Raw genomic sequence first — 17,528 nt, forward strand, 5'->3', positions numbered from 1 at the left:
GCGTGGGGCGCCCCGTTGGCCTGTGAGATGGCGTCAGTAGCGGACCGATGTGCGAATGGGGCCAAAGGCAGCGCAACAATATTTTCTGATTTGAAGACACCACAAGGCGCTGAGATGCCAAGATCCGGATGGCACCGAGGTGGTGTCTAGCAAGTTGTGGCACTGGTGTGGCCATCGTACAATGGTAAAAGTCGGCGTGGGGCGCCCTGTTGGCCTGTGAGATGGTGTCAGTAGCGGACTGATGTGTGAATGGGGCCAAAGGCAGCGCAACAATATTTTCTACAATATTTTCGGAGTAGAAGACACCACAAGGCGCTGAGATGCCAAGATCCGGATGGCACCGAGGTGATGTCTAAGTTGCGGACCGATGTGCGAATGGGGCCAAAGGCAGCTCAACAATATTTTCTGAAGAGAATACACCACAAGGCGCTGAGATGCCAAGATCCGGATGGCACCGAGGTGATGTCTAAGTTGCGGACCGATGTGCGAATGGGGCCAAAGGTAGCGTAACAAGATTTTCTGTATGGAAGATACCACTAGGCGTTGAGATGCCAAGATTCGGATGGCACCGAGGTGATGTCTAGCAAGTTGTGCCACTGGTGTGGCCATCGTACAATGGTAAAAGTCGGCGTGGGGCGCCCTATTGGCCTGTGAGATGGTGTCAGTAGAGGACTGATGTGCGAATGGGGCCAAAGGCAGCGCAACAATATTTTCTGACTGACACCACAAGGCGCTGAGATGCCAAGATCCGGATGGCACCGAGGTGATGTCTAAGTTGCGGACTGATGTGCGAATGGGGCCAAAGGCAGCGTAACAATATTTTCTGTATGGAAGATACCACTAGGCGTTGAGATGCCAAGATTCGGATGGCACCGAGGTGATGTCTAGCAAGTTGGTGTGGTCATCCTACAATGCTGAAACTCGGCGTGGGTCACCCCATTAGCCTGTGAGATGGCGTCAGTAGCGGACCGATGTGCGAATAGGCCGAAGGCAGCACAACGCGCCAAGATCCGGATGTCACCGTGGTGGTTTCATAGTTGAGAGGCACTTCATCTGCAGTGGGGCGCCGAGATCCGGATGGCACCGAGGTGATGTCTAGCAAGTTGCTGTACTGGTGTGGTCATCCTACAATGCTGAAATGTAGTGGGGCGCCCATTTACCGTTTCAGTTGCCATTCAGCTGAGTTTCGGCTGCTCTTGATGCTACAGCGACAGGCGGCTGCAAGAGGACTCTCAAAATGGCGGCCTGTTCTTTGGATTTGGGCCTGGTCCACTAAAATGGCCCTGGGACACCTTAGAACTCGGACGCTCGATTTTTTTTTCCTTTCCTGTACATGCAAAAAAGGTAAATGCCCGGTACGTTACACGCTTCATCTGCCACGATGAACTCTCCAGAGGAACCGAAAAAAAATATAGTTGTGGTAACTATACCATGCATCGTCATATGGAGAGGTGGCACCAATTAATTATAGTGCTGCATAAAAGAGAGATTTGGAGGAGAACCCCTGACCTGCTAGTACATTCATCAAAGAAGTGGCACTGAGAGCTTCAGAGGCAAGGGAAACGGTCCCAAATATTTAGAAGAACTTTGGAAAGATTAAAATGACATGTTTAGATTGTGGTAAATTAATTTCATGTGGACAGATGAGTGTTACTCTAATAAATACAGCATATGAACATCATCATAGTCGATGGTTGGTAGAGACATTTTGACTATATCCTGGACCTGCCCGTCCTCGCCCAAAATGGCGCCGGAATAAATGGGACTCGTAACTCCTTGTTGTGTACTGGTTGCAGAACCTTGAAATCACGAGATACGTATGCAGTTTTGAAGCACATGGCGGGCGGGGACGAGAATTGATTGAATATTTCGACATCCCTATTGATATTAAGTTCTGATGTGTTATTGATTACTGTACTGTTGAAAATTCGAATTAACGTCACCCATGGTACTTGCCCGCAAATGTATATCTAGATAATTTTATTGTAACTGGCCCTGTCGTATTTTAATTATAAAATGTACGTCCACCGATTCCGTAACTGTTAGACACCTTAGTTCTTGCAACCTAATGGCCCGCCCGTTACGTTCCTCTACAGTGTAAATGTCTATTCATCATATACGATTACAGTTTGCTCCGTGGCAGGCCCACGTGGTTATAGGCTCGTATTTGTATAATGAAATTTTCACAATAAAGGTTTTTAAAAGAAAACATGGTAGTAGTATATACATTGGTAAAGTTTTTAATAATAGTCACTGTTTTAGAATCATTAAAAGGCAAGTGAAATAAAGCAGACCAATTACATGAAGGGTAAAAGGTATAATACGAAGGAACGCAGTAAAGATAAATGGTCAAGGGCTGTTGTGTTTTCTATTCCTGCAACATAAAGTGATCGATAAGAATCTCATATTCAGGCGTATCGGCGACTAAGACAGCAGGTCGACCCTCTTTTGCTCAACGGCTCCGTCATGGGACGAAGAAACGCTCTTTTTCTCGAAAAAAGAATATATTTTACTTGCAGGACAGTTGTAAAATTTCCGGGAAAGTACATTAGCCTGGAACATTATAACATATATTTAAGAAAAAATAATGTTCGAAAGTAATTAAAAGCGTAATTTTTAGGTGATATGACCAAGGCTTTCATCATTAGAATAAGAAAAGTAAAATGAACCAATGAAAAGTTTTATTAACAAGTCACATGACTTGTTATGCTTACGTTACGCGCTGCGCGCCCCGGATGACTTCCGGATGCGCTAACGCGGCGCGTCATATGACGCATTACGCGACAACGCAGGTCCAGAATATAGTCAAAATGTCTCCACCAACCAGCGGTCGAAACACAACCCCTTTCAGCAGGCTAAATAGTTCTGTTAAATGACAACAGAAGGGACAGGCAACAAGAACCATCAGTCAAAGAGGGGAGGGCTAGTTCTTCTCTACCGGGTTACATTGGGGCGCTACCGGAACTGATCGAATTGGTAGTCTACAGTGTTTCTGGATGTTTCAGACTGAAGCTGGGGTTAGCATGAGAGCACCACCATTTCGTAGCTCCGTTGTGGCCATTCCGCAACCAATCATGGCAGCCGCTCTTTATCGTTATTTTGGGCGGGGTGGGTGGCGGAGCCGAGCTGTTTTGCAGCCATCATTGTGTGGAGTTCAGTTCATCTCACTAGTTTTGTATTTGTCATGAGGGGTTGTTCCTAATGTTTCTATTTTAGCGAGGTCAAAAAGAGATCCCATTAGTGGCCTACTGATTTTGCTCGATTCCTTTTCTTTTTTTTTACACGATTTTTCGTTATCTGCAAAGACTAAACAGAGTATTGCGACTCTGTGTTTGTTTGTAAATAGAAAATGAACCAAAGAGAACTAATTCTAAAACAGTAAATACTTGGATAACAATCAATCAAATGGAGAGAGAAGCAGGCACGACGGATTACAACGGGGGCAAAGGCCTGCGTTAACTACCTTTCACTATCTGCATAGAGAGAGTACTCCTAATAGAAATGAGGGGGGGGGCACCATTCAAAGCAGATCAGTGTGCATAAACACGAAAATGTTTTCACTTACCACGTACTTGATATTCGACAGCTTATGATATTTGCTATTAAAAAACCATTGAAATTCACTGAAAAAACCATAGGTTATAGACCATATATAGTTAGGAATTAGCATTTACAAAACCTTGAAAATTCACTGAAAAAACCATAGGTTATAGACCATATATAGTTAGGAATTAGCATTTAAAAAACCTTATTTTACTCACACAAAACCATTGAAATTCCATATATAGTTAGTTGCACTAACTATATATCGCGCACCCGCAATCCACTGCTGATCATGTCACATATTACATCATTCATGACATGGTCAGTGACATCACTGATGACATCACCGATGACATCTCAAATGACATCACTGATGACATCACTGATGACATCTCATTTGACATCATTCTTGTGCTAATACGATAAACCTCTTCAGACTCTAATATAACCTTAGATACACTCAGTGTATACAGACACTCACACACTGCCACTCATCCATGGAGTTACTCACACACCCAGTCAGTCATGCAAAGAAACAATCTCACCTCCATTTCTTCAACTATACAGTTAAACACACCTTACTTATTGAAACATATACTAACACATATTTACTCTCTTATACAATCCCTGATACAAGTTCACAATGATCGATACAACCACTCACTCATTCAGTGGCTCTCATGCACAGTTATTTATATATGCCAACTCTCACATGTACTGTGTTTTACATATGTACTTACTATGACATGTAGCATTGAGATATCCATTCACTCATCAATACACTCATGCACACAGTCAACTGCCCATGTAGCTGTTTCCACATGCACTCTTGAACTCATACACCTAGTGAATAAACTGCTCACACATCTATGCATAGAGTCACACACCTTCCAGCCACCCCCACACAAACTCAATCTGCCATAGAAATACTTGGGCAACCAATTAATAACACATATAGCCTCTCGTATAGCTAATGATCAACACATGCAGCAGTTTACAGAACAACAGACATAATGATGCACAAATTAAGACAGTTTAGTCACTAACCCATGCACTCAGTGAGACACATTTAATCACTCACTCATACATTCAGTCATGCACCTACTAAATCCTTCGTCCAGACACTTATACATCTACTCATTCTTCAATATGTAAAACATATTTAAACTTTACAGAAACACACAGTCACTGGATGACGTCATCAGTGATCTCATCAGTGATGTCATTTGAGATGTCATCAGTGATGTCATCAGTGATGTCACTGACCATGTCATGAATGATGTAATATGTGACATGATCAGCAGTGGATTGCGGGTGCGCGATATATAGTTAGTGCAACTAACTATATATGGAATTTCAATGGTTTTGTGTGAGTAAAATAAGGTTTTTTAAATGCTAATTCCTAACTATATATGGTCTATAACCTATGGTTTTTTCAGTGAATATATATATATATATATTACCTACTGGCGGTCGCCAGTAGGTATATATAGTTAGGATTTTTTCCCTATGGGATTTTTGAAAATTCTATGTCTAATAACTTTGGCGTTTGTGGACGGAATTGGCTGAAATTTTCTGGAAAATGGAACATTTTGTTTCTGAGCAGCCCCTGGAAATTTGGGGGGGGTTTGTCAAGGGGGGGCCGAGAAAAAAGGGGGGTCCCAAAACGTGTTTTTAACATTGAGTTTTCCATAGGGCGGTTGGCCTCACTTTTAGCCCGAACGGCTGAATGGATTTCCACGAAACTTGGCAAAATTGTAGGGACTGGTAGCCCGATGTGCCTTTGCTAGGTCTCAATATATGTGCTTCAGTGGATTTTGAGAAATTAACGTTTAAAAAAAGATATATATCTGTAAGCGCGCTCTGGGCAGCGCTCCGGTTCGCGGACTTTACGCGTAACGGAACTTCGCGAAGCGAAGCTGATTGGCTCTCCGGTGTCTGTCAACATTCTAAACAGTCCGGAGCGGCCGCCATCTTGTCTCTCGGTAGGATCGAGAGACAAGAGGAGGCCAAAACAAAGGGGGAAATGACCATAAGGGGGCATAGTAGATCCTCCCTGACCCCCTAGGTTTAATGTGGAGGCTTTAAAAGGGCCCCGCGGGGCAAAAAAATAAAAAATAAAAATTTGTTTTTTTTGCGTGGGTAGCGCCCGGTTCGCGAACCGGGAAGCGTTCTGGGCAGCGTACTATAAGGAAAAAAGAATGATAGACTTTTCAAATACTGTATGTTAATTGATTGTTGGTTTTAAGCATGGGCGGATCTAGCGGATCTCGCGTACGCGAACTTGCGGATTTACGGATTCGCAATCCGCGAAGATCCGCGAACTCTAGCGGATTTGCGGATTTTCCCGTTTTTTGTGTTGGCGCGCGTTCACGCCGATTTTGGGACAAGTTCGCAATTGCGAACTTACTTTTCGGCTCGCAACGGCCGCGACTATGTTGTTTCTACGTCTGGTTTATCATCACAGGTTCACAGCACCCTCTGTTTCACCACTGCCACCCTCTGGGACACCCATGCCACCCTCTGGTACATCCTCACTGCCACCCATTAGGTTTATTTATCACTATAGATTATGGTGGTTGAAAAAAGCAAGCACACCTGCCCTTCTTCAACTGCCATCAATTAATTTGTGGGTCATTAATGTGTCAGTAATTTTGAAACTTCCAGTCTGGCTGGCACCTGCTTCCTTCCTTATCTGTAATTTGCTTTTTGTTGCAGTGAAATTTTTTTTCACAGGACCTTTATGGTCTACTTGTAGCTATTCTATGAGCCTGCTGTTTGGGTCAAAGCAGGGTCATAGAATAGTTGCAAACTCTGGAGGGGCCCCTCAGGAAGCACTACCTTGAATGTTACTAATGTTAAGTTTGAACTTTTGCACCTGCTCATTGCTTTCAGTTTAGCTAAAATCGTTTTTTTCTGCAATTTCGCGCGTTTTTTGGGGCTCGAATCCGTGCGAGATCGATTTCGGAAGCCGCGAATACGTGCGAATACAAAATTGTTTTTTGTGCGACGTGTATGTTCGCGTGATCTTGCGCGTGTTCGCGAGGCGCTTCTAGCTATACGTTTGCCAAGTTACCCTATCGGTCGTACACGGGCGCGGCCATCTTGTTGGCGTGACGTTATTCCGTTTCCGGCCGCTATGTGTAATCTCGCAAAGTGTGCTGCTCGCTAGTACAATTTCGGGCGTACTCGCAAGGAAAATCTCGCGCGAACTTACCCACGCGGTCGTGAACGGGCGCGGCCATCTTGTTTCTCATTCATTGCTATGGTTCTGGGCATGCTTTCTCTATCCTCTCTCAATCTCTGCCATCCTTTGCTTGTTTGAAGTTTTTTTGATCTAATTTTACTTATTATCTATCCCTCTATTTTTCTAGCTCTATATTTTTGTGTTTTCTGCAGCTTTTAGTTACTTTTAAACTACTTTTTTAAACTCTTTTCTTTTCTTCTTCACTATTCTATTTCTTGTTTATCATTTAACTCTATTTCTGCCCAGACCATGGTAAATGGAGCCGGGAAGCACCCTGAGAAGGGGAAGGGTCCCGCACCCCGTGCCCGGCTCCCGTGCGGGCGTTTAAGGGGGGAGCAAGTGGTCCCGAGGGAGATCTTCAGCGCGGAGGAAGTGGCGGCACTGATCTTCCACGTCCAGCGCCGCCTCCCCAAGACGATCCTGGGAGGCGGCAAGATCGCGACTGGCTATGGCATCCGGGAGCGTCGCAAGCGGTGGGAGAAGGTGTGCCGGGCCATGTACAAGATCTCTGGGGTCCGGCGCACATATAACCAGGCCACCCACCGCTGGACCGATGTCATGGACCGGGAGCGGGACTTGCTGGACGCGCTCGGCGTAGAGGTCCCCGGGCTTGGTGAGTAGTAGTAGTAGTACATTTACTACTCTGTTTTATCCTGCTCTGTTATTTGCAAATCTTTGTTCTTTACCAAGAGCAATAATGCTGCCGATTACATTGAGGTAAATTATATTTCAAAATCTTGTATGCATTTCAGGTGCACTGCTCTCCTTCTCAGTAGCCTTGCTTGCTACTATGCTTCTTTGTTTTGTATGTTGTGTTCAGAAGCATTTCATTGGCCTGAGAAATTATGTATGAGTGTAGTGTAAAGATAAGAACTGCGTAATGCTAGACAGTAAGGGTCATATTTTCAATTACCGGCCCATCCCTGCAAAGTAGCAGGGATGCGGCAGTAATTGTGTGCCATGCCACCACCACCCATTGGCCCAAAACGTCACAGAAGCCTTACGCATCTGTGCCGTAAAGGCAGCGCATTGCTGGAGTTGCGTGCCAACGATGGCGCAGCTCCAGCAATGCTCTGGGGTACCCTATCTCCCCAATGCTGCATCAAGCCGTACGTCGGCTTCAAGCGCGCAGGGTTTGAGTCATGCATCATTGTCCTAAAAGTGACTGATTGACATCTTGTAGATTTCCCTCAGCCACTTTTAGGATTCGTTCCTGCGCAGGTACGCCCTCCCTTGCGCCGGAACGCCCCCTGATGGCGCAGGGCTTTACAACGTGATGCATCGCCCATATGCCCATATGTGTTTTTTTTTAATATATACGCCGCACCAACACCATGGCGAGTCTTTTGTTCTGCCGTTGCGTCACAAAAGGCACGCAACAATGGAGGAAAATGAGCCGCAACTTCCGCAAGGGACTTCTAAATCAGCCCCAACAGACTGAAGTCCAGTCCTTCCTTTAGACACATGGCTATAAGAAGAAATAGTGGCGGTGGTGGCGGGTGGATTGATAGTTTGAGTATTCACTGATCTGCAAGCAGGATGGACTTTGTCTGTCACTTCGCGTGCTGCGCACTGCTGCCTGCAGTGCCAGGCCTAGGCAAACCTCTTTAGTAGTCTGTTTATTGAGTTACATAGGAACTTTCTAAGTCAACGTTCCGCAAATCAGGCAATACGAATAACGTAGTATACCACATGAGATAGATCCCGTGGAATAGTTGTCTATCTATTTGCTATTTTTCCAAAATATTTTGTTATTGTTCTTTTGAAATGTTTGATTTGGTTGAAAAATCTCATTCATGTTTTCTGGTTTTTCTTTCTTTCATGTTGTACATCAGCTCCCCCCAAGGGCAAGAGGACACAGGAGGAGGGTGCTGAGGATGCAGGCCAGGATCGGGCAGGCGAGGGCTCCTTTGCTGGCCCCAGTAAGTTTACATTTTAATAAACAGTACCTATTTTTTCCTAGCGTTCCTCATTCGATTTTTTCTAAATCGTCTTTGATCTTCTTGTAGACTGGATATAAATTCTTATCCTGCCTCGAATATGACTCCCTGTGGTATTACTAGACTATTCTTATTAGTCTGTCTGTGTAGCTAACTAAGATTGGACATTTGGCAATTCCATTGGACTCCCATTATATTCAGCAATACCTCTATGCACTGTCTCCTTACTGACTAGATAGTGTGGCAGAGTCATTCAGCTCCCGAAGTCACCGATTATAGATCCCCAATGATCTCTAGATTATCGTACGCAGGACAAGAGAGTAGTACGGAGTCACAGCACAGTCAAGAAGTGTCAGAGGCACTCATGCTTGCAAAAATTCCAAAACCTTTAGCTCATCCACTCTAGTCTGGAGGAACAAAAACCACAGAGTCTATTTAAGTTTAAAAGCTTTATTAAAAGTAAACACATTTATTAAAATCTACTTTGTCATAAAACTATTTAACTGAAAATGGAAAAGTGGTTAGTGCTTACGATAAATTGGACACATTTCTTGTGGTCGAGCCGCGCTCTCACCTGGTTTGAACTTGATCCTGGTCGTGTTCTTAGGAGTCAAGCTTCTGTCTGTTAGGAGAAAAAGTGGTGCGTGTTAAAAATCAAAAGCAAGCATTCATCAGTTGTGCATAAAAGTGCAGCAAGACAACAGCCTTCCCTGGAAAATGGGACATTTTTACTATGGAGTAGACAGTCACAAATTATTACATTGTATTCTGTTTTTTTAACATTTCTCCTAGACCAAATATTATATAGTAGTGAGTGGTGTATTCTAACATTCTTAAATGTACTTCGTAGGTGTAACATCTGGTGACGGGGCCAGCGCGGAGGTGGCTGTGTTGGGCGAGGACTCGGAGGACTCTGGGGAGGAGGCGGTGCAAGAGCCGGCGGACGGTCCTGTGGGGGTTCAAACGGTGGTGGCGGAAACAGGTAAGCTATATATTCCTTACTTATTGAGATTGAAGACTGCATAGTGTGCTTTCTGCACGGGTGTATTACAATTACAAATCAACCAGGTAGTAGCCTCCTCGAAATGTACTTCGACTTAGCTGTGAAGTTTTTGGTGAGAAGAATCCCAATAAGTTCTTAGACGAACGTGATGGATGGGATGAACGAAAAGCGAAAGAAGGGTGTAAGTAAGTGGGACGCGAACTTGTATGATGGCTGGCAAAGAAGAACGATATGTGTTTGCTTGGCCCCCGAGGTGGCTGGGAAGGAAAGAATATGGTATGGTGCATGGCTGGGTCAATGATGAAGCAAGGATGGGTGGAAGGACAGCAGCCTGGGTGGGTGAAACAGAAACTGTATGTGTGCGTATACTTTGACTGAATGGATGCCCGGAGCATGGTATTCTCTGAGTCTTAGATAGCACATGTGTATCTAGAGAGAGTAGATGGTCGCCAGGTGAAGTAAGTGTTACCTTGAAGAGCATGTACCACCGCACCCGCACGTCCGTTCCAGTGCAGGGAAGGCAAGGAAAAGAAATTGTAAATGTGTCCAATACTACCATGAATAGTAGCAGTACTTTGTATTGCGTTTGCAATTACAGCATATATCTGGTTATTACGGTGGACACTCCGTACCTCTCTTAATAACTTTAGTTTACTTGTAGTACGTCATTCATGTGTGGGTGTATCACTGTTCACTCAATATTAAGCAAAGCACCTAAAGTCATCTCATATGTCATCAAATACGTCCCATGTGAAGTGATAGATAATCAAATTAGTTAGCTTCTTCATTTTTCTTTTCTAGTACTCATTTGCACTGTAGGGTGAAAGGTAAATTAATTAAGCAGTAGCCCTTGTAACAGAGTATTCTCAGTGCCACCCGTAATAGAAAAGTAATAGCTTCACCACCTGCATGTACTGGACCGGTACAGTAACGCAAGTCTGTCTCACTCATCATGGTGTGCAACTTTTTTTCTCGGGTGCAAGTTCACTGTGCTGTCCATGTCATTCTGCCGGCTTGCATAAGATAACGTAACAATTTCCCTAAACAAGAGAGAAGAAGAAGAATAAGACTGGTGTACTGTCATAGTCGACTGTAATGGAAGTCCATAGTGGTCGTAGAATTTGTTCATTAAACTACCACTAATGTTAGAGCAAGGATGCAGAAGTGGGAGGTTACATAGATACTGTCCTCAATAGTTATGTACTGTGCTTTCAATTTGCTACTTGTACTCTGTGACCCAACTTTCGGCTCAATCACTTTGTGTTATTAATAAGGAGCATTGGTTACAGACTATGTCTTTCTTTCTTCATATAGTTGCTCCTTCCAAATCAACAACAAGGAGGGAGCAGGCTAGATTGGCCCGGCAATGGAGGCTGGAGGCCACTGTCGCCGAATATCGGCGGCTGGTGGCCCTGGAGGAGGAGGAGGACACGCAGTCGAGCGGGGCAACAACGACATCCTCGACTGTGACCACTGCATCCTCCTCCGTGACTAAGCCAGCAGGACCGAGCCGGGCTAAGAAAGATGACCGCCACCGCCAAGCAACCGAAATACCAGCTGCCCCCCACAGGAGCTGCAAGGACCGCCAACGCCGCCTACGAGTCCGCATGTCCAACCTGTAGCAGGAGGTCCTGAAGTATAAGAACTTGGTTAAGGGCCTCCGCTCCGAGCTTGCCACCCTCCGCAAGGAGTATGATGCCCATGCCGCATCATGCACCAGCACCAGCACCCTCCAGTAGTGGAGTGTCCCTTGCCCCTTTTTTATAGACTTTTGGGGGGTGGGATTTGGGAGTTGGGATCGTTTTGGGACGTTTCAGAGACAATCGTTGGGGTTAGGGTGGGTGAGGGAGATTATTTTGTTAGGGCTAAATAAATATATTTTTAAACTTTATCTGACCATACCTGTTTTTTACTGCTTTTCAGTCTGGTGGGTGGGGGGCGGGGGTGTAACAGTAACTTTGTTTTCCTGAACAGTCGTAGGACTTTAGTAGTACAACCGTCAATCTCTTGTCTACTCCGAAATAATACTCCATTATACTACCTCCCACCAAACGCTTATTTTACCTGTAATTTGTGTTAGAAATTAGGGCTAGGCCCAGGGCTGGCTCCAGGTGAAATGGGGATTAACGTTGTCAATCCTGGGCGGGTGACATTTCCTCATTGCGGTGGTACTAGTGGTGTGACACAGTGGCAGTTGCATGCCTATGGAAAAAAAGAAAACGAAACCTTGTTTGTCCTCCTTACTGTAGCATTACAACGGTTACGGTACGATCGAGAAAATAGCAGGTGACAGTACACTAGAACAGTGCCATAATGTAGCCTAACAAATGGTAAAGTATTTGCTTGCAAGTATAACTAGTACTTGCGTTGAATTTATTTGACATTGGCTACTACTACTAGAAGATATAGTACTGAAGCTGAGTAAGTCTAGAAGATATCCTCGTATTCCTTCACCAGCCTGTTGCTATGACCTTATCCTCCCCAGCAAGTGTGTGGAATTATTGATGTCATTTTAGTCAGACATCAAGCAAAACAACACAGCCCGGGGGAAGAGGGTTAGGGTTTGTAAAATGGATGGGAATGGGGGTTTCTTTTTGGGTAGGTTTTGTTGAGAGAAGAAAAAAAAAGCAGAGCATGGACAAACAATAATTGAAGATACAGACAATCTTTGGTTACAAACTAAAGGTAAGCACATGCAGTCACACTCATAGAATAAAAGACAACAATGGATACTGTATCTGTATTGCGTATGTTGTTGGAGTTGTCCTGTTGAATTTGGTAAGTAAGTTGCATGCAGCAAACAATTCCTCTTATTGGCGGCACTCCTCCATTCCAGCTGACGCTTCGTCCATCAATGTGGTGACCACTGACAGAAGACACCCTGTCCACTGCCTGCCTGGCGGATGTTGACTGAAACCCGGCCTGTAATTATTGAACGGAAAACAGGAAGTGCTATTACAATACCACTGATAAATAAATAAAAGGTATGTACGCTGTGTGGTTCAAAAAGTGACACTTTGATTTCCCTAATAGACAGTACAATATTTTTGAAATTGCGTGCTCTGTCTGAGTCACCTTTTTAAGGATCAATAAGTATGGCCAAAATATTATAGCGGATCTTTCCCCTCAAGGTAGGTGTACTACTGTGTTTTAGAACAAAATTTGACCTTCCCAGCAATGCTCCCACCAAGACCCTTACTAAAGCCAGTCGCAAAAATGTAGAAGAACCCCAATCAGATCTCCAAAAACGATGCCTAGCAGAAAAATGGTTACAAAACGTACTTTGAAAGTAACAGTAGGCCCAAATACAGACCGTGGATTGTATTCAAACCACTTGCAAGCAAGCAAAAGTATCCATAGCCAGCATCGCTCCAACAGTGCTCTACAACAACAGAACTGCGTTGCAATAGAACCCCCCGAAACACATGCAATCCTGCTGCTAGGGCTAACCCTAACGAACCCTAACTTACAAAAAGTGCCAAAACTGGTGTTTCCTTATGGATTTTGTCCAACAAACTTCTATCCGGTATTAGACCTTCCCAGGAATGCCCCAGGCAAGACCCGCCAACCCACCCGCAAAAAAACACCCGACAACACCCCCAAACAGCGAAAAAGCTAAATCTCATACTTACAATGTCTCTCGGCCTTCGGTCCAAACGCGGCGCTGTGCAGCTAGGTCATCATCATCATCATCAATCATCATAACTCCTGTTTTCCACCACGGATTTCCTGAAAAGCAAATGCAATCAAGATTAGACTGTCGCAGCAGTGCTTCGACAGAGACCCCGGCCGCAACCCACCCACGAACAGCAGGAAGCCCCCCAAAACGCTACATTGAGCAAGATGTCAGAAGAAATAGCAAAAAAAAGGCTGTTCCTTATGGATTTTGTCGAAAACACTTCTATCCGGTATTAGACCTTCCCAGGAATGCCCCAGGCAAGACCCGCCAACCCACCCGCAAAAAAACACCCGACAACACCCCCAAACAGCGAAAAAGCTAAATCTCATACTTACAATGTCTCTCGGCCTTCGGTCCAAACGCGGCGCTGTGCAGCTAGGTCATCATCATCATCATCAATCATCATAACTCCTGTTTTCCAGCACGGATTTCCTGAAAAGCAAATGCAATCAAGATTAGACTGTCGCAGGCTCGCAGCAGTGCTTCGACAGACAACAAAAATTACCCACAAACACCCGGAACCCCGCCAAAGAGCACCTCAAAGTCAAGCAAGTCAGCAAAAATGGCAAGAAATTTCCACCTCATATTTGGTCCAAAACACTTTTGTCCATTATTAGAGCTTCACAGCAATGGGCCCAAATCCGTCAACTCACCCGCAAAGAAGTACAACACCCCCACAAGTGCTGAGTCTTTCTTCATTGGGCGTAATCCAGCACTCTGCTTGGAGGGAAATCGCAGTCTGGAGGAGGAGGATAGAGGAGCATGTTCTTCAGAACTTGTGAACCTGAGGAAAGTAGACTGCGGCACCTTCAAATCAATAAGCAAACAAGTGAAGACAGTTCTGATGATGGTCTTGTTTTTGGGATTAGGTGATTAAAGTTTGAATTAAATTAACTGTGCAAAACAAAGAAAGAGAGACACAAAGCACACAGGAATAAAAGTGAATAAGGACGAAAAAGAAAGTTCTTGATTGATTGTCTCATTTTCAGGGCTCGGTGTCAGGGAATAAGAACAAGATTTCGTCATCATACTCTGCGAATTCAGGCTGGATGAGGTCAGTGCCACCGAACAGAGAAAAAATCCCCTCATCTACGTTGCCGTCCTCCTCGTCTTCAAGCGGCGTGCTTTCTCGTACTTTGTAATCTGGTGGTATGAGGTGCTGATTCATCTTGATCATTGTCAGCCGCTCCACATTTTTGGGCGAGAGGCGGCTCCGTTTGGGAGTTACAATGCCACCAGCAGCACTGAAAACACGTTCAGAAGACACACTTGCGAGTGGGCAAGACAAATAGTTTATAGCCAGGTTGAAGAGCTGTGGCCACAATTGTTTTTTGCCATGCCAATACTGCAATGGCTCATCATTAAGGAAGACCTCTGTTGAGTCATTCAGATAGTCCTGCACCATCGACTCAAGGTCATCAACTGTTCCTCCACTTTGCTTACTTTTTGCTGTGCCTGTGACATTTTTTCGAGAACCATACCCCATCAAACTTAGCCAATCCTCCTCCGCAGCCACTGTTAGTGTTGTCATTGTGTGTGGTGCAGATGATCCAGTTGCCGGTGTCTTTAACGGCTGAGAGGTCACTTGTGCCCCAGCCACAGGTGCAGAAGTGGATTCTTGTGACTGGGGATGGCCTGCTGATGCTGATGCTGATGTACTGGCTTCTCCTTCAATAACCTGCCGTTCTTTTTCAAACCTCTTGGCTGACCAGGCTAACCAATGTTTGTATTTTTGAACATCTGCATCAGCAAAAGGAAAGAATGCTTCGCCTGCCAGCGCCTTTTTGTAGCGTGGATCCAGAATAGTAGCACAAATGTAATGCTGATCTGACTTGATCTTTTGAAGACGTTCATCACCACGTAGGCGCTCTAATAATTTCTCAGACAAAATAAAATGGTCTTTTTTTTTTCATCTTTTTCAAACTCAGAAGACACCGCCATCAGTTGGTGCTCCAGCATGCACAACAATGGGATAGCTTTTCCCAAATTACAGTCCTCCTGGCTGACTGCACGCGTGAAGAACTCAAAAGGACGAAGCATGTCTGTCAGGCTTTTAACTATGTCCCATTGCGCCGCACTCATCCGCAGGTCCTCCTTCTGAGATGTACCCTCTGTGAAGAAATAGTGATCGAGTACCGTATACTGCTCATACAGACGCTCAAGCATGTAGAAGGTTGAGTTCCAACGTGTTGCCACCTCCTGGATGAGTGCTTTCACTGGCATTCCACGTTGAAGTAGCAGTCTCCGCAGATGCTTCCGGGCCTTAAAAGAATGGCTGAAATGGTTGCACATTTTGCGGCAGGTGGCCATTACCTCGAACGCTGGACTCTGTTTATCACTCAAGAATTTTTGAACTACCAGGTTGATACAGTGCGCCAAACACGGCACTCTAACATGGTCACCCATGAACATGGCCTTAACTACATTGGCGCCATTATCCGTGGAAACATAACCAATCTTGCGTTTTAGGGGGGATAGCATTGTCAAGACATTTTTGTTAAACTCTTCCAAAAGGTTTTCTGCTGTGTGACTTTTCTCCAAGCCAAACATGGCTAGTGTTGCATGTTTCCGAGCAGCTTTGAAAACTTTGTCCGGGTCAACACCTGCGTTTAGCTTTGCTTTAACACCTGAAAAAGAGACCCAGTGTGCAGTGATGCACATGTAATCAGTGCCTGGGCCACTGGTCCACATGTCTGTTGTCAGATGTATTGTGTGAACAGCACTCTTCTGCAAAGCTGCCACAATCGCCTGCAGCACATCTTCATGTAGTGCTGGAACCGCAACTCTGGCAAAATAGAACCGGCTCGGAACCTTCCATTTAGGGCAGAGCGTTGCCACTAATTCAAGAAAACCTACCGCTTCTACAAAAGAAAAAGGTAGAAGGTCCACAGCTAGCATTTTAGCCAGCTTAGTGTTATACAGACGCGTCAGTGGGTGGTTGCGTTCATATGGCACGTCTGAAGTAAGCATTGTTCTAATGTTGCCCTGGACCAAGCATTTACGGGCTGATAATGACTTCGTTGACCCAATTTTGCTCGCTGGTGAACTTTTGTGCGTTGGTGTCTCACTCGCTCCAACACTCTTAGTGTGCCTCACATTGGGTGTGCTGCTGACAGGGGTACTGGGTGTAAGGGAAGTGTTTGACACGTCTTCTTCCTCCTCGTCATCATCAGATGAAACATCAACGTTTCCTTGAATTTGCCCTTTCTTGATCGCATCTAGGTGCGCAAACCATCTGACAGTGTGCTTTCTCTCAAGATGACCTCTCTGGCCGCCGGTACCATAGTTGGTACCTGACTTACCACGACTAACTGCAAGCTTACAAAGGGTACAAATGGCAAACTTTGGATTTTTTGGACAAACAGTAAAGAAGTCCCAAACTGGGGACTTGAAGTGTCTGTGGGACCTGGAGGAGGCGGCGATACTGGTGGTGGTGGTCATGAAGCTAATGCCAGATGAAGTGGAGGATCTGGATTGCCCAACTTTTGTACGTTTTGCACTTTCACCGCCACTAATTAAGGTCGAGGTTGACGGAGGTCTCTTCTTGCCAGAAAGAAATATGGAAGCGGGACGAGTTGGTGTACTACTTAACTCCAATGATTGTGGTGTTTCCACTGCCTCCTCATCGACAACATCATCATCATCACGCTCAGCAGCTCTTCGGGCTAGGGTCAAAATGTCTGTTTGCTGCATGCCCGCTGGGGCTGCAGTGACCTTTATGATGACTGGGTCGTCGTTGGCAGAGTCTTCATCAGCAGCAGTATCCGCCACTTCTTGTTGAGCCTCATCACACTCCATAACTCTGAGACTTTGGACGAGCTTCCTTTTACGCTTAACTACCTTTGTTGGATCATGGTGTGCCTCACTCTCAGACGGCTGTGGTGCTGGTTCCCAAGTTTGATCCGTATCATCAGAAGGAGGTGTGCTTGAAGAGGATGTAGACACCACCCTTGATCTCTTCCTTGCTAGGGGTGTGGAAGACAATGAAGGATCATCAGGAGGAGTGGCTTCCTCAAATGATACCTCGCCTTGATTGTCGATTTCCTGATGTGCCCCTACTTCGGGAGGAACAACTATTGTGGGCACTTGTGACCCTCCATGCACCTCTGCTTGCGC

Source organism: Lissotriton helveticus, chromosome 2_1, assembly GCF_964261635.1.
Source record: "Lissotriton helveticus chromosome 2_1, aLisHel1.1, whole genome shotgun sequence".
NCBI lineage: Eukaryota > Metazoa > Chordata > Amphibia > Caudata > Salamandridae > Lissotriton > Lissotriton helveticus.